The sequence below is a fragment of the Hermetia illucens genome, chromosome 4 (assembly GCF_905115235.1).
Source record: "Hermetia illucens chromosome 4, iHerIll2.2.curated.20191125, whole genome shotgun sequence".
NCBI lineage: Eukaryota > Metazoa > Arthropoda > Insecta > Diptera > Stratiomyidae > Hermetia > Hermetia illucens.
Genome location: NC_051852.1, coordinates 97,449,726 through 97,469,221, shown reverse-complemented (window position 1 = coordinate 97,469,221; position 19,496 = coordinate 97,449,726). Strand labels below are relative to the sequence as shown.

Genomic DNA, 19,496 nt, shown 5'->3' with positions numbered 1-19,496 from the left:
ATGTTTGAAGTCCTTATCTGTTGCTATTGCATATGATGCATAAAAGATGAATTTGAGTTACCCAAGTTTTCAACGAGGTATTCCTTAAAAAAGGGCAATAGTTTGTCAAACCTACTGGAAAGAAATGTAAAATAAAATCTTTTTAAAATTTGTATCTTTACTGTCTGTCTGTGGCAAGAAAAATCTGTTTGTAACTATTGAGGCAGGATTTGGTGGGACGTCAGAACTGTGAATACTTATAAGCACAGTTGTCCATGCAACGGAGGGCTCAAAATTAGCTTTTCGTGAATATAGCCTTCTGGGCATCAAATCTGAGTTCACAGTTAGTGCTTTATGGAACTGGTTGCAATTTTAGCGTTGCTTGTAAGTGGAGAGGAGTAAGTGGTTAGAAAGTATAGACTCAAAGACGGAAGTTATTCTTAGAAACTACCCAAACGAATAAAGTTAATATTATGATAGCATATGATTATACCTTCCGAATTTATTAGAAGACCCTAGAAGTATCAAAAAGTAGAAAAAAGTTTTCAAATTATACACAAAAGTAGTAGTAGCTATGGTATTTCAAAATAGTTCTCTTCTTGCGTATCGACTGAACCCTAAGACAACATACAAAACTAATGTCACATTAAAGTAAATTCTCTGACTTTGGCATGTCCATTTATATATTAGACATTAGTATTTCCGCTAGAAACTACTAAACATTCACTCTAGAACCCACTCAAGTAAATTCACTTATTAATCATAGTTATGATTACAAATTACACACACACATCATATGAAATTACATAAATAATGAATGAAGAAACTTTAATTAGCTGCTATCAAATACTGGTCGTCCAGGCCTTATTAGATAAAGGGGGTTAAGCCTTGTTGAGAAGGATTTATACTTAGATGGGGTACCAAATATTTTTTTTAAATTTTTCTAGATGAGTGTAAAACAGATTTGGTAATTCGAAAATAAATAAAGGGATGCAGATTAAAGTGCTAGTTGTCGAGCAATACAACTGCAACCTCGAAAACATTGTCAAAGAGAAAGGGGGAGATAAGATAGATCGCTTTTGGAATTCAGTGCCCACACGGATTAAAATACCTAAATTGTATATTAACTACGTTTCTTAAGCTCTCTGCTTCGTATTTATAAACTTTCTCTCTCTCTCAAGATTTAAGTAAATCATAAGTAATTTGGTTTCATTATGAGTAGTAAGCGGCCAGATTTATGGTAATATCAGTAGAAATAAAGTAACCTACACCCATAGCAAATACAACAGTCTCATCTGCATATACGTATACTAGACATTATTTATTCCATACCGGAAGAGTATAAAATATCATTAAACCTCTCTGATAAGACTTATAAAACACTTAGTTTTCTCAGACCTATTTGACAAATTCTGAAATTTTAAGTTTTTAATACAACATCGATCAATCGAATACCGAACATTGTTGACTCTTCGATGCAATGCTTTTTCCCCATGCGCTTTCTTCAACGTCATGTTGTTTATCATGTAAACCAAAATTTGCGGCCAAACTCAAGACATTTTGCCCATGTGAGAGATAGTGAATCCACCAAGAATATGATTCTCATGCATAGCTTTTACAAAAATTGATGGAGAGTGTACAAACTGTAGAAGTAACTGGAGGACAATTTGTAATGGCAGTTATATATTTTGTATATTTATGCTAGTGAAAACTTCATCAAGCCATCCTAACCTTGCATGAAAAATTATTACCTTTTTCTGTTCTTCCATTTTTAAGGCTGGGTGGGTACGACTGCAGTGGAAATATTTGACCTCTAATCAATTTCATTTCTTCGACTGCGAATATAGTCTTATATGTAAATACATATATGTCTCTGATTAACTGTAGCGCTGGGCATGCTAAATTTTGAAAGCAAGTTCTCAAGCACAACTATCCAAAATACATGATTTGTGTTCTGATATAGGACTGTTAATCACTATAACTTTGGCCCAACACGCATTGCACATGCCTTGCCTGGTAAATAAGCAACTAAGGATATGTATGTGTATGCGTTTGTGGCGGGCGAGAAGCTATAGCCTCTAAACATTTAGACCATGGTGGCCCATTTTTCTCAACTCCCCCGTCTAATGGACTATCTCGGATTCGTTAATACAACGAAGGATTTCCGTTAGTGGATGTCATGCTACCCGTCTGATGCGTCCATAGGTGCGCCATTCATATAGAAAATGCTCCGTTTGCACATTGTCCAAAAGAAAAGCCCACTTCTCGTTTTTATTCGAGAGGTAGGTTTGGCTCCAGAATCGTGTTCTGTTTTTGAGCTATCGGTATAGAAGGCTTCCGTACATTCCGCCACGCATTCCTCTGGGACTTCCCAGTTCTCTCTACCTTTCAGGAGATTCATATTTTCTACCAAATAGATGTAAGGGGACCCGAGAATCAGAAGGCACTGTAAGAACTGGATTCAGTTCTGCCAGCAACTTTTCCAATGCGCTATCCCCCCCCCCCCCCCCGTCGCCCGTTGTTTCCTTATAAATCTAATCGAATTAGGCTATGAGCTGATCTCATTACAGTGCTATGAATAAATATATCCAGAGACTGCAAAATTAGTAATGCATTTAGAGCTGCGCCAGATGTCGTGCTCATGGCACCATTAATATCTAGGCACACAGTTGTTTGCAGTACGGCTAGTTTACGAAGAATATTTTATTTCTCACCTTAACCCCTTACACTGCGCATGCATAAGCGAACATCGACCTAATGATGGCAACGTATGCATTACCACATGAGGCCTGAGTCCCCAAGTCGAGGCAGAGGTCCTGCTGGACAGCCTATAGGTTGTGAGAGCTCGTTTCAACTTTACCTCTACATGTTTTTTTCCAAATAAGCCGTTTATTAGAGTGACTCTCAGATAATTTACTTCTTCGGAGAGTTGAAGGGTTATCTACCTCATCACCGGGAGGTAAAGTCCATCCCGTTTTCTCCTTTTCGTAAATAATACCATAATCTTATTTTACTCCCTGATGATATACTCCCTGATATTAAATAAGAAAACACCGTCTGGCGGAGACTATTGAGAAATAGGTATCCCCCGTAGTCTTTCTACCTCATTCAAGGAATATGGAACATATTGATATATCAACGAATTTTTACCCTCCGACTTCCTTCACAAACGCGCCTCCAACAAAGATTTGAACCCTGCTACGTTCAGGGAAGTCAGAGAAACTTGTCCCCGCCTAAGCGAAGAAACCCAATATGCCGCGATACTTCCTCAAAACATCTCCCAGCAAGAAAAAGCGAACATCTTAAATCATCAAGTGAACAATTAATTCTACTATCGATGGGGACTGTGACTCCAATTTCACACCAGTTTATCATTACCTAAATGCTCGGTAGAGCACACGCTTCTTGTGCCTAAAATAGACACTTTCCTCGGTATCAACTGGAAGACTCCAACCATAGCTTATCAGCTAAATATCAGCTAAATGTATGGCAATACGGACTCGTTTTTAAGCTTTCTGAATAATTTCCTTCCACACATCTGCAACGATGGGCGGAAATCCCAAAACAGCATTCAATAATACCTTTCATCCCTATACATATGTCCACCAGGAAGCTTGGAGTGCTTTTAACTATTCTATTTTCTCTGTTCACCGTATTAAAATTCTACGAATACGTGGATGACCTGATCCCCTACCCTTCCACCAAAAAAATTTCCCTGAAGCAAACTCCTCTGAATTTCTATTTATACAAGCTTTAGCTTTGAAAATTTACAAAATCTGAAACAATCGGGTTCCGTAGCAATATGAGGATAACGCCGAAAATGAGGCGGAACCCCCCGTCCTTTTAACTCAAAACCCGAGATACGTCTGCTCCCATTGTGAATGAAGTCACCTATCTAGAGGTGACAATGAACTCCCGTCATTCCCCCATATTTCGTGGGCACTCAACCGTGCAAACGGTGCCTGTAAATCCCTGTACCCAACCTAAAATACAGCGCACCAGCGCTCCAGAAAATAGAGCTATTATGTTGCAAGCACCTGATCAGACCTCCCCTCATTTTCTTCTTCGTCTTCATCGTTCCCCGTCTCAGATAAAAAGGCTCCGTTGGAGGCAATGGTAGATCCACCACCAATGGTCTAATATCTACAAGAACGAAGAAAGTCTATCTATTTCCATCCAAATAATATTGCCAAATGCCACACACATACCTGCCCGATTATCACCCAGATTATGCAGATTAAAGACAACGAAGAGAACCTTCTTCGTACCCATGTGATCCAGTAATTTCTCTCATCCCTACAATCCCAAAACCACCTCTACGATCCTGAGCATCAACTTTTTGCTTCTAATTTTCAACTCCAGCCTGCATGTAACCCATCCCGCGCCCTGTCCCTAACACCACTTTTTCTTCTACCCAAAGATTTTATTAAAATATCAATGAGTGGAGTTTTTTTCGACCCTCCCCCAAAATAAGATATTAACATTTCTTTCCATTTATACCTTTAGTAATAAGTTAGGTTAGCTCCAAAGTTATACCTTGCATTCCAGGTAGTTGCTAAGTTAAATAACTAAATGAAAAGTACGATTTCAATGATGTCATCGTCGTCGGCGTCGAAGCTTTTCAGCTCATGTCGGGTCTTGGCCTTCTTTCCTCGAATTATCTTGATCCATCGATCGTCTCCTCCAATGTCGAAATCCGAGGAGTGATGCGCAATCGCCGTCTACAGAATATGGCCACCGCTTTCGGCATTTTCCTACCGGTATCGGTTATCTCGCAATCATTCCATTCCCTATTATTAATATAAGATGGGATTCCTCCTGGGTCTAGTATTTTCTCATCATCATCAACCGGTATCCGGTTTAGGCCTGCCTTAATAAAGAACTCCAGACATCCCGGTTTTGCGCCGAGGTCCACCAATTCGATATCCCTAACAGCTGTCTGGCGTCCTGACCTACGCCATCGCTCCATCTTAGGTAGGGTCTGCCTCATCTTCTTTTTCTACCATAGATATTGCCCTTATAGACTTTCCGGGCTGGATCATCCTCACTCATACGGATTAAGTGACACGCCCACCGTAATCTATTGAACCAGATTTTATACACAACTTGACGGTCATGGTATCGCTCATAGATTTCGTCGTTATGTAGACTACGGAATCGTCCATCCTCATGTAAGGGGCCAAAAATTCTTCGGAGGATTCTTCTCTCGAACGCGGCCAAGAGTTCGCAATTCCTTTTACTAAGAACCCAAGTCTAAGAGGAATACATGAGGACTGGCAAGATCATTGTCTTGTACAATTAGAGCTTTGAGCCTATGGTGTTCCGAGCAGAACAGTTTTTGTAAGCTGAAATAGACTCTCTTGGCTGCCAACAATCGTGCGCTGATTTCATCGTCGTAGCTATTATCGATTGTGATTTTCGACCCTAGATAGGAGAAATTATCCACGATCTCAAATTTGTATTCTCCTATCTTTATTCTTCCCGTTGGACTAGTGCGGTTTGATGTTGCTGGTTGATTGGTTTTTGGTGCTGACGTTGCCACCATATGCTTTGTCTTGCCTTCATTGATGTCGTAGACAGTTGTTGATGTCGAATGGTCTTGAGAGTGATCCTGCTGCTTTCATCTGGTCTCGCACATGAGCCACGGTCAGCCCTACTTGGCTGTTAAAATCTCCAAGTATGATTTTGATATCATATCTGGGACAGGTATCCTTCTCCGACTCTGCAGTCTCCTCTGTAGGGGCGTAAACGTTAATGAAGCTTATATTTCTAAATTTGCCTCGCATGCAGAGTGCATAGCCGTTCGCTTATGTTTTCAAAGCCGATAACAGCAGGTTTCATTTTTTGGCTACTCCGAGCACATGGTTTACTGGATGGCCACTATAATATATGGTGTAGCGACTCTTCTCCACGAAACCGGTCCCTGTCCAACGCATATATTGGGACAGGGTATCGGCTAGCTGCTCAGCAGCTTCATCTCTGTACAGGGAGCGCACATTCCATGAGAAAATGTGGAAATCGTTATTCCTTTGTCGTTGCCGAGTTCGTCGTTGTATTATCCGTTCAGCCCGAGGCTCCTATTGTGGCTTCGTAACAACTTGTTTTCCGTGTACGGTTGTCAGTCCTACCCAACCCCCAACCTGGAGGACCAGTTGGTACAATTTGTCCCGTTTTTAGGCGCGGGAGACTCGCCTTCATCCTTCTCCGTCTGCAGTTTTTCGTTAAGAAAGAGCTCCCAGCGGTCACCACGTGGAGGTGGAGATAGGGTTTGGTAGTAGAGCTGTTGGTGTTGGTTCAGCTAACGTTTCCCAGGTTGTATGCTCCATCGTGGGTACCAATCCACGTTTCGCCCTGGGACCTATACTACCCTTTGACCACCAGTATTTTCTCGGTTGTCCGAAAATATTTCTTTTTGTTTTGTTGAATCTGCACCTGATTTTCCCTCCTCCCTCCTCGAGGATATTATTCGAAGCGAACCAATTTGAATATTGTCTAGTGGATATCTTCAGTTGTCCTTCGACCTTCATCCATCTTAATTTATCAAGATAGTATACATAGATAAAGCCGCTGCATTATTACATATGAGTGTACCTAAGCATTATTATACTTGAAGGATAAAACGCATTGGAGCAAAAAAGATAAAAACTTTCGATTAATGTTCATAAACAACGTGTATCTGCAACACCATTGCTTATAACAAATAATTTTTGGAATTTGTATCTATCAGCAACACCTTATGTAGATGGGTTCAAAAGTGATGTTAGCTGATTGTTAGCGAAAGCTGGTTAGTGCTAATTACTCAGAAATTCATTCATGGAGGTACGCCTAGTCACGAAAATTTTCAACAGCAAGTAAATCGAATTTTGAAAACTTCAAACTAATTGAAAATAGCATAGTTTATGCATGGTATCTTTCAGATATTTGGCGCGCTAGCCCACATTGGGTTGCACGCCAATCAGGCAAATTTGCTAGGTGTGTCTCTTGCCTGTGCAGATCAGGCCACTGGAAATTTTGTGACCCCTAGTGGACGCCTAAGCGTTAAAAGATGTCCATCACAAACTTCATCAAGTAACATAAATAGTAACGCGAAAGCAGACCCAGACGGTAGAATAGCTGCCGGGGTCCAAGTGAAAACGCAACGCACCATTGTTCACTGCAAGTGAGCTCAACATTGGTACGTCTGACGCGTTCAGTTTATCTGTAGATTCACACCGACACCGCCGATGATGACGATGAGTAACCATAGATTCCGTACATTCCCAGCAATTGGGGCCTTTAATGTTTACGATTGGATACATTAAGCGTACCGTTAATCTCCACGCATTGTGGCTCCAACTTCACTTAGCATTTCGCTTTTTGCGCTAATCGCAATGATTAAATTACAAACGTTCTCGAATTTACATTCGTCCGAACGCTAAGTTTCCACTTAATTCTGTATTTTCTGGTTTTCCAAACGAGATCGTTTGTTGGCTGCTCGTTGTTTGCACTCCGTTCCGCGCTGCTCCTAAGGAAGGTCTATTTTTGTGCTCTAGTTATTGCTCTATATTCATGCTTTATAGCCTATTTCCATCTTGCTTCTAACGCGTTCAATGCCCGGCACTTTCATGGTCCGTGGTATCACTAACATCTCGTATTTTATTTTCATCTTCTAGAAAATGCTCGGGTTCTGCATATAAGTGAAAACCGTTAATTTAGAAGTTCTCGTGACTTGTTTCAGGTGTGGAAAATCGTAGCCAGTTTACTCGGAAGCTGGAGCCAGTTTGCTCTGCTTATCCGCGGTTCTGGAATATCGCGAAATGCTTCAGCGAGCATCCGTTAATTGCTCAACATCGCCAACAATGATGTCGCGATACACCAAACCTGAAAGCAACAAACCTGTCATGACATCAGATTTTCCTACTAACGCACAGTCCACGCTGCAGACACAGATGATACATAGAGTTAATTGAAAAACGTGTTTTCACAAAGACAATGTATCACATATCTGGAACGTTTACGCTCGTGCCGTTTTGAACTCGGTAACGCAGAAGAAATTCAATTAATTACTCAACTCTTTAACTGCAATTAAAACGGTCACATAATCTCTTGAACTACCTTCAGCATAGTGGATAGATAGCGCGCCTGCTAAATTAACAGATAGTATGATCTGTAGTATGTAGATCTGCTCCTCCGCTTCACAGTACATGTTACCAGTTATCCTAATTTCCCTTCCCTGAAACAGCACTCCAGACACTTATCTAAAAGTAGAATTCCCAGAATTGTTTAACTTTGCTCGTCCAGTAATTTAAACAAGAGTATCTGCATTGCATAAGCAGGTGAATAACTACAATGAAAAAAAAAAGCTTTGAAAAAATTATGATCTAAAATTACATCAAATTAAAACTCATGGAGTCAGACCCATTGTGACCAGATACACTGAAAATGCTCCACAGTTTAATTTATGAACGTTGCCTGGCATAGATACATGAACGGATTCCAGTTGGATTTCCCTCGGCGTGAATCTTAACGAGATATTTTTGGAATAGAATCTTTTCTGATCTTATGTAAAAGTAATAAAAATCTGAACGTTGATCCCATTCACGAAGAACAGGCATCCAACTGTAAAAAACAGCCGCACGCTTCTGGGTTAAAACAGAACCTCAATTTTTTTGGTGCTAGGGTGATTATAGAAAGTAGACAGCATGGAAACAGTAAAACGCAGCATCTTAATTATCGTAAAATATTTATTCTGCAAATATTTATTTACCGACTTAGACGAAAATCAAATATTGCAGAGAAAATAGTAGTAATTGTATGTTTGTATATTTAAGTTTACAACACTTATCTGATAGTTTAGGATGTTTTCTTATTTTGCATTTAATTTCCACTAAAGCCTAATTCGTTTCTTAAAATAGCAAGAAAGTGTTGCACTATTAATGATTGATATTCTTATTGTATTATTTTAATTCTGACTTTGTATCCGTGATGGTTTTAAAGTCCACTTGCATCAAAGTCTTCTTTCGTAGCGAAAGTTAAGCATTAATTAAAGAACGTTCATTCAGTCAGTTTACAATTAAAATAGGCAGAAGAAAATATAAAACACTATATTCTATTATTATCAATTTATCCATCTTGAGTAACTGATCTCTGATCTTTTTAACAACTAACTATTGGAGAACTTCGCCTCGTTAAAAAACAGTCTCATTAAAAATCAAGTAGGCAAAATTCCCAACACGAAAATATACTCTTTGAATGACCTACATTCCACAAATGAGTGGACAGGGGACATATAATACAAAACTGAACAATTTAAATTAAAATATACCGATGTAGGAACCCTTCTAAATACTAACCACTTCCAGCAAAGCTTAACTTCAATCATCGGATTACTATCAATTTTTCCTTGCGGTCATTTTAGCAGATCACAACTTTTACCAATTATTTTTAATGAAATGTATGTGCATATTCAGTGATAGTTTCGACTTTCTAATTTATAGAACTAAATCTTAAAGTAAATCTAAATGTCTCTCATGGTAACTACTTAGTACCATTCCCAACAACACACAGCTTTGATGATTGAATGATTTTTTATTTAAATTTGTTTTTTACTTAATTGAAAAAGGCTCCAAAGTGGCTTTACAGTAATTTATACCTAGCAAAAATACATTCTATCGTGTATCTGCACCAAACTTGTCCTGCCCCTTTATTATGGTTTATGTTGTTGTTGTCAAAAAGACAAAAACTCACTGAGGAAGAGGACAACTGGTCCTCGAAATACCGGTATATGAGCAGTAAAAACTCTTTATTTCGTGTAGAAAATAAAATTTTGCCGTTTTTCCACTACAAAATAACCCGAAAAAACGACAAAGCTAACTGAAGAAAAAGGAAAATCTGAAAAGTAGTAATATACCAATATTGCTATTATTAACTTTACTTGAACAGATATCCAGGTGGGATATATTTGAGTATATACTAATTAAGACCTCCCAGGTAACATTCCATATCGATTAAAGATATGTTAATGTACAGTGAGAACCTCTGAAGCCGTGCCATTTTATCATTCGAGACAGTTAAGTCCTTGGGGTTTTAACGTAGGTACCTGTCGTGGAGACTTAATCCTACGGTCTTCTTAAGACACGGATTGATTTTGGGACCACAATCAGAGCCCCGCTGTGACAAGCAACAACGGTACCAGTCTATGCAAGTACATGGCTTAACATTCATATGTAGAATATTTACTCATGGCTATTGCAAGACGTGTTTTCTTGACCTGGGATCCTTGAGCGAACTTTCTTCACCAAGGGGCGGGATTCTGACTGCAGTTTAAGGAGCATCACAATTATGCAGTGCTATATACCAACGGAGTTTTCGTTATAATGGAAAAAATGCTTTCCATGAGCAATTACACACAATTCAGGAAAGGCTTCCTTGCGATGGTAATGTGTGACGACACTTTGTTCCGACATGTGATGAGGATGCACGGTCTTAGCAACCGCAGCGATTATGGGGGACTTATGTAACTTTCAGCGACTCGTGATTGGTAGCATATTATTCGAGCATGGTATGGCAAGCTAATTTTAGTTGAATTTCAACCAACCGACATCGTACGAGCAATCAGATTAACCAGTTTGCAATCACAAGTAGATAAAGGAGTTACCTTCTGAATGTACGTAACTAGAAAGTTACTGACACAGCCTTGGAAGGGATCACCATCTGATGGTGAGTGAAAGGCTATTTTTTTAATCGGACGGAAGCCACACTAAGTAGCTAAGTGAATATCGATAATCATTTCGCCGCCATCAAAAAAGCCTTTTTTCCGCGTGCTACCCTGGGCGTCAGAAGAACTGGCTGATCACCCAGCGACAGTAGATTCTTGATTGCGGATTGATGAACGAAAGGGATTGAAGACTACTGTATCGTGCGAAATCCCGAACCCCCAACAACCGTCAAAAGAGAAGCACCAGTGTGTATCTCCGTGCTCCCTGCCTTTGCAAAGATAATAGCTAAAATAATCCCGAAATGCATCAAGGAAAACTTCGAAAATTTGATCGATAGAGAGTAGACTGGTTTCCGGCGCGGATACTCCTGCATCAACATCCATATTTAGAAGGGTAAACAATAAGAGCTCATCCGGTATGGATGGCATTCCCAACGTGGTCCTCCGGCATTTGCCAGACATTGTCATTCGTAATTATTGCATCTTGTTCATTAATTTATTGAACGGTTCCTTCTTTCCAGGACAATGGAAGAAAGTCCGAGTGTTTCCGATTTTAAAGAGAGGGAAGGATTCATCCAGTCCTGAGAACTACCGTCCAATCAGTTTACTGCCTAACATCAGCAAGGTGTTTGAGGTTTTGGTATTGAAAGCCTTGGACGGGCATATCAAGAGGAAGGAATTATTGTTGAAAGCGCAATTCGGATTTCGATCTGGACATTCGACAATACATGCAATAACGAAGTAACGTCTGATATTTGCTGACGGATTAACAATGGTGAGTGCGTAGGTGCTTTCGTTATAGACATGGAGAAGGCCGTTGATACCGTCTGGTTGGATGAGCTGATTTTCAGATTCTTGAAGAACGAGTTTCCCAGCCACCTCGTAGCGATGATGCGTAGTAAGCCGTATGCCAAGTCCTTTGTCATCACTATCTCACTATTTCGCAGTATTTTCCGGCGAAATACTCAACTTGCTCGAGTTTAATAAACTCGTAAAAAGTCGTTGGTTACCTTTGCTGACGATCTGGTAGCCTACACGGCACACAAGAAGGTAACTGAGGTACAAGTTGAACTTCAGAGGACACTCAATGATATTAAGTTCTTCACGAACGGCTGGCGGATGAAAATCAATGCCCAAAAGTGTGAAACGATTCTGTTTCGAAATTCCTTGGCGTACGCCAGTAGGAACTTTAAAAAGAATTGGAGGGATTTCCACATTATCGCGAACGAGGATAGTTCTGAGCGCAATTCTCATAAGAAATGCGTTAGATACCTAGGTGTGCGTCCCGGCGAAAGTCTTCAATTTAACCACCATGTTAAAGTCGCGGTAGAAAGCGCTCGCAAGGCGTTGATTTCTCTTCGAAGGCTCTTTTATGCTCCACATCTTAGCCGAAAGGTTAAGATTATTTGCTATCTTACTTCGATTAGACCGGTACTCACATACGGGTGTTCTATCTGATTTAATTTGAGTGCTTGCCAAATGAAGAAAATAAGGATCTTGGAAAGGAAATGTCTACGTGCTTACACCGGGCTTAATAGGACTGCTTCGTCAAACTATGAGCATTATGTAACTAATGAGGTGATGTATGAAGCTGCTGCTGTGCCGATAATCAACACAATTATCGTCAGATTGTTCCGCATAGCGAGAAGCCTTGGATTTCGCAGCCGCTCTACCCAAATGATAGGTATTTCGAGAGCTCACAATAGCCATTAGATTTAAGGGGTTATCCCGCGTGAAGGCCGTTTTTTGGCTTTTTTTAGTAATTTTTTGTGAAGAACTGGATAAAAGTACAAGTACCATTGATTTACTGATACAGAGCAATTTGTGCACCCATCTCCAAAAGACGTGTTTTCTGCTGCCACGCTAGAGGGCGCTGCGATCATCTTAAAAAAAAGTAAACGGCATATTAACGTGCGCACTTAACTAAAGTCCGCAAACTATTAAAAGCTAAATTTTTGGTGCCATGTTAAACTTTTTTTTGTGAATTTTGGTGTTTTTTCACGGCTTCTTCAATGAATAAAAAAATACTGAATGAATCGCAATTATCCTAGTTTGCGGACCGTAGGAATATGTTCTGAATAAGTCGTGAAAATTTCAAACAATTTCATTGGATAGATTTTCGGTTGTGGTGACAACCGATTTTCAGCATGCCGTTTCGAGAAAAACGCATTTAAAAAGTAGAATGTGATTTTTAACCATAAAACCTTAACTGACCATTAATCTGCTATACCTAGTCCATAAGCCTTAGGTTTCTTCAAGAAGCACATGTACAGCCTTGGCTTCAATTCTTGTCCTTTTATCGAAGTCATTTGAACGCCATTCGGACCGATAAATACGCGCTTTATTATGGCGATCGACATAAATCTGATATGTGACTCACGTCACGTGTTTAACACTATAATTTCCGAACGACTCCGAATATCAAAAAATCACTTTTCCCATATATTCTACACTATATCTAGATACAATTGCTGCCAAAAAAAATTCGATTCCGAGAATCTGACACACGTTATTTTTGTTAGTATAAAAGATTGTTTTTTTGTTCATTATTCCAATCTGTATTATTGTTAGCTATAAAATAAATAAAAATGATTTTAAAAAACAAAAACAAAACAAATGTTACACAGTAGTTACCCTTGGTATGGAGAATGGTTTTATTCGGCCAGTTGAAAACTAATTCAGAAAAATCTATCAACCATTTCGGTAATGCTGTCCGCAATTAGGATGATATCAAATATATTATAGAATGTCCGTGGGATGCTTACAAACTATTCATAGCCAAGGTGTTCATTTAAATCTTGCTCTTCACAAACCAGTTTAAGGAATCTCTCTTGACCGTCGGAATCTATCTCCTCCAGCGGTTTCGGTCTAACCCCTGTGTCTTCTAATTTGAAGACCTTAGAAGCAATCCTTCTATATCGAGGTCTCCCCAGTTTTCCTTTTTAGAACTTTGCCTTTAGAAGTTTGTCCCGGATTTCTGGAACTTATTATAATTAAAGTAGATACTGGTGAGTCTTCAAACGATTTATAAAACTCATGATTTTGTGGAGTTCGCCATATATCTTTCCCCTTGACTGTTCCATGTATTTCTCGAGCAATTTTCCGTTCTAAAGCACTGATCTGTTTTTTCGGCGTCAGCGCTTATATTCACAATTCACCTAACAAGGGACATATTTTGATGAGCATAAAAAACCGTAATTCGTCGCTGAATAAAGCAACGTTCAATGGGCATAGATAAACACACTATTCTACCTTTTTAAAATTGATTTCCTTTTCAGCTCTTACTACATCTTCTTCGCGAAGAGTATTGATAGCGCCATAATATCCCCGCTTTGCAGATTTTATGCACAGCATTCCACTGGAGCCCATTAGGGTCACGTACCATTCCACTAACCAGTTAAGGAATCTTTGTGGGTGGATGGTCCCGGCCAGCAAGACAATTGCGGCGAAGACATATGCAATGGAGGTTTGAATTCGTCTACCTGAGAACGAAATCTTCTCCACAACAACAACAGTGTGGTCTGATAGATCAATTGCTTTTCGCAGATAAGAATATGGTACTTCGAATCATCGGGAACGAATCGAATTCTGGAAGGGACACCATTGTTGGCGTGACCAGTGGGTAACTATATTCAATGTCCGAATATTTCCCCCATACTTTTTTAGTCCTGTTGCACTTTAAAATTGTGAGTTGGTTATCATGTGTTCATGGCTTTTAGCCGCTTCCCCTCGGGGGGGCTCGTGTCGATTGTTTTGTACCAGAATCGGTTTATAGATGGGCCTGTAGATGCAGAAGTAGAATGGAAAACCCAAAGGCACACTTCGCCTAACCGTCTATTGCATGCATCGACGGACACTTCTGAAGAGCTGCACTCAGATATGAACAGACACCCGTCATTTTTCCCAAACTCTGACTATGAGGTATAGCTCTTGAACTCTTAGTTAACAAAAATGCAGGAAGGTATTCTCATTACGGAATGACTATCTAATTTACTATAAGCGTGGACTGTGTTTATAGGCAGAAAGCAACGCCAAGACGAACAGGTCGATAATTAATTGCTGGCCTATGATCTTCCCGAAATTACGCTGAAACTTTCAAACAGAGGGAGCGCACAAAAATCACAATACTTTGGTTACGCGGAAACATTTCAACAGAGCAGTTGAGAAAAACCAAAAATATTGATAATCGAAAACTGAAAGTACAAATACAACAGTCTGGGATGGACTTACTCAATATATGCTACCATATCAAAATTTCGTTAGCAGATTCCATCTTTCACAAGATCAAAGAGACCAAATAAAATTATGCAAAACGAATAATTACCTTTTAGATTGTAAACAGAAATTTCATCACGACAATATGAGTTCATTTGTATACCTTCGAAATCTTTCGAAAATCGTACAAAAGTTTAATTGCACTTTGTGGGCCCGCATATGCAATAAGTGGCCACAATATTGCATTTTACTGGACATTTAATTATCCACTCAATTGGCCAGCGAAATAAGATAGATAGTCGTCGGTGTGTTCAATATTTCCACATATTGGCCAAAAAAACCATCTGGTTTTACCGCGGTCCATTTTTCTGATGCCTCTGATTACGGAGCGCTGTAAAAACGAACAAACTAAGTAGTGAAATGGAAAAGATGTAGTGAGCACAAGATTTGGTATTTAGACACTAATTATGGCGAAATTAACTACAGTACTCGTATGTACTCATGTGTCCACATGGTATCATCGATGCCATATGCGACAGAGTGACGAGACCGGGAGTATTCATATCAAGTATCTGCCTGCAGACGCAGAAATGAAGTAAAAAGTATTCAACTCCATTCAATGCGGCCCCAGAGGAAGTTATGACCGAGAAGCTCATGAAATTCATATCCTCCACGCGTTCATTGTCTTATTGTTATTTGTTACTACTGCTATGCTGGCATTTGACAATTTAATTAAATTTGGCCGGGAATGTATTTGGATACGGTACGCTGTGTAACGACTGTATGCCCGCGAAACCAGCCCAAAGTTCAATGCACGTTGGGGAATTCAATTTCTAAAGTAATAAAACTTTGAATATATTAAAACCGAGGCTTCGTGTATTGAAACTTTCAATGTTAAGGGAATACTATTGCCTTATTTGTAATTAAGGTAGGAGCAGTTATTGCTACATTTCGTGAGGACTTTAATGAGGTCGTCTCCTCAAATGAAGTTCCTGAAACGTTTATTGTATTTCTTAGGCAACTAAGGAAATAAATTGGAAAAAACTCCAAGTTTCCCCTTATTAAAAAGATACTTTTATTTTCCATTTATAGTCAAATTTACGTTCAATAGAACTGACAAGTATATAATGTTATTTTGTGAAATTTTTCGGGTTTTAGGACGGAAAAATTTCACGAAAAAATATCAAACGGAATGAAACTGAAAATTGTTGAATGGTTCCATATCAAATATGTAATTAATCTTATAACAGTGATTGTATATATACGTGCCTCGTTTGCAAATTTGCAGCTCTAATTTAAATTCAAACTATTATACGGCGGTTCAGTAAGCAGTTATATGGCCTGATTATAGCCCTTCGGAAAAAAAAACAGGAAATTTTTCACCAGGCTATAAAGGATAAATTCAATAAATATGTGTCATTAAACATGATTCAAAGTGCTAAAGATTGCATACAAAAAAACCTTCCAAACCTATCGCATTCCTGTGTCATTCCTGGAGATCCGCGTGAAATTCCCCATGAACATTAAATATCGCTGCGATATATGTAGTGGCGCTACACTGTCTGGCGCAATTCAAATGTTGCAGCAGAATTCTGTAAGTCTTCTATCCAGCGAGCTGTTGATATTTCTGCGGGCATTACTCAGTTATCCGGCTACTTTCCGTCGACAGGTTTTTCTGCAAGATCGTGTGCTACTGTGCCACTTGTCCTAGAGTAGTGCTAACCGGGAGGCTGAAAAAGTTGCTCGTAAAACTGGCGTTGTAACCAAAGCCCACCTTATGCGTTATCTTCTTGATAACAAACCAAGCAAATCGGCAAACTCAATCAATCCACCATTTGTTACGCCAAATTCGTCTTCTAACGTCCCGATCCTGTAAACTGCACATGTAGAGTTGTATAGTAACAGCTCCACCCCAAGCGCATTACCGGCAGCATTGAGCTAAAGTCGACTTCCGCATTAATCAATCTATCACACTAACTAATACGTAAGGTTCTAAAGCTCAACTCCCACCGAGTTCATAACCCAAAATAAACTTCTTACGTCAATTAATCGTTGCTCTCCATTATGTGGCAACCAGACTGTCTAGCGTTTTCTGACACCTTGGAAAAACTGTTTCATCCTTTGTTCCCATCTGGTTTTATAAGTGCCGTAGATACCCGGTGTGGTTTACATTAGAAATGCATGATGTTGCACAGGCAATGCAATTGATTTTGCCAACTTTAAAGTCCTACGTTCGTCCACAAAAGCCTCAATTAGGTACCCTTACTACATACCTATCGAATATTAAAGGCTCTCTCGAGCGGCATGAACTTAAGCCCTTCTTGTCTCAAATTCGATGATTGTGTTTCAGTGCATGTGAGCTTCTACGAAAATACTTCTCTTTAATTTTTACATCTATCCCGCCCTCCCATTCTTTTTTCTATAATTTCGATATTATTTCACTCTATGCCTTTTCCATTCCTCTTCTGTCCTCTGCCATTATCGAATTTTTTATCCACTATTTAACTATTAATGGTGGTTGACGCTCTTCCTAATATCTTTTTAAAAAGATTAAGCAAAATATCTTCCTTTGAAAATTTTTAACAAAAGTTTATCTGAAGGTGTCTTTTCAAACAATGGGAAGGAGGCACGTATCATCCCCCTACATAAAAAGGCAATACCACTTTAGCTAAAAACTACCGACCCATGCATCCCGACCCCTTTCGTTTTGCTTCAGACATCTCACTACGAAAGAACAGCATGGGTTTCAAAAGTGGCAATCGACCGTAACTAATTTATTGGAGTTCACCAGCTTTGTTGCTAAATCCCTCAATGTAAGGAAAGACGTGCATACAATTGATTTCTCCAAAGCGATTATCTCCGTTGATTATATCCTGCTTCTCAAGAGACTCGGTTCATATACCGAAATACCCTCCACACCGGTATCTGTCCAAATGAAGTTAATAATAGTATATTACTGTAACTTTTAGTAATTAACTGCAAGCGCCCTTAAGTTCATCATCATAGACTAAAGTATAAATCATGATCCTATCAAGTTTGGTGGAAATCCCACTATTATTAACAAAATAGGTATAGTAGGTCAGAATTGTCGCTTCAGGGTGAATAACAAGATTTTTGAATGTCATTATCACGTTAAAGTGAATATTCTGACATAATATGCGCATGTATATTGTGTGCCAGGTACAAATGGAACAAATGTCCACTGAAATGTTTTTATAAAAGAAATACACAAAACCTTTCATACGTGAAGTATATCAAGCATCCGGTTTCCTAACTTGCTTTCTTTTCTTCTTAGTAACGTTAGATGTGCGTACAATATCTTCATGGATTTTTTTCTGTTTATTGCACATTTCGAATTAAATAAATAAAATTAATACTTCTACTACTAATAATTCTTAATGAACCAAAGGACATTTGCTATTATTCGAAGGATCTTCGACTGGGTTTTGTTTTGTTTTGTTCAAAACAAAACCATATTAAAATCGATTCATTGTCTATCTGTCCGTCTGTCACACGGATTTTTTCTCAAAAACAACCCCGACGATTAACACAAAATTTAGTAAGAAGGTGAGAAATATGAACTCCCACGTCTGCGGTGAATTACATTTGTGCACGTTGAACTGAAGGGGGCTCCCCATATACTTAAAAGAGGGGTACGAAATTTTTGTTTACTGAAGATAGTCATGGGGTATCAAATGAAAGCTCTCAATTAGTGCTTTTCGAATTAGATATTAGTTTTGACATTAGTTCCATACGCGAGAAGTGCGAGGGTCCGAAAAGAAGGAATTACTTCAAGGACCCATTCTCAGAGCTTACCCAACCGAGAAATCTGAAAAAAATTATGGTGGTCCGATAATATTGTATCTAGGCCTCGAAATACTCTGCTCAAATAAAGTTAATAATAGTATATTTTTATATTTAGAAAATTTACTGCGAATCCCAGTAGCAGTAGGATAGGTTTTGATAGGGAAAATCATACAGAAAAGTTTGATAGAAATCGTACTATTATTAACAAAGTTACAGTAGATCAAAGTTGTTTCATTCGCGTCAAATAACCACTTCCTACGAGATAAAATGTCAGTACCATGTTGAATTGAATATGGGGTGTATTCAGCGTATTTACACTGTAAGTTATATATAAATGGAACCACCGTGTAGCTATTATAAATATTTTTACATAAAGAATAAAGAAAACCTTTCATACCTGAAGCGCCGAGCTTCCGGTTTCCGACTTGTTACTTTTGGTTTCACTTGCGTTCATTCAACTTCGACATGTCTTCTCTAAATAAGTCGTGGATCAAGGTAGAAGACAAAATATAGGGCACTTTGCGGAATATTGATTCAATTTAACGAAATGGGCGGACACGTTTTCCAATTTAGTGTAAACATAAAGTGACAGCTTTTGCTCTCGTTCGTATAAATTCTTCATGTCACTAGCCACTACTCTCGTGTTTTCAGATGAAATTTTAAGGAGTTGGAGGCATCCTCAGGGTTCTAATAACAGCTAAAAATTACCGTCCCGTCGCCAAACGTAGATATAAGCAGACTATGGTCAGCTGGCAGATTGCAAACATATTTCAGATGCAATAATGATCTGCACACCTGC

At 39.0% G+C, this 19,496-nt stretch overlaps 1 protein-coding gene across 3 annotated transcripts in view; it reads left to right on the top strand.

The window, feature by feature from the left end:
* Positions 1 to 19,496, top strand: part of LOC119653794 (putative fatty acyl-CoA reductase CG5065) — a 155,854-nt gene that overhangs the window by 59,728 nt on the left and 76,630 nt on the right. The window lies entirely within an intron of this gene.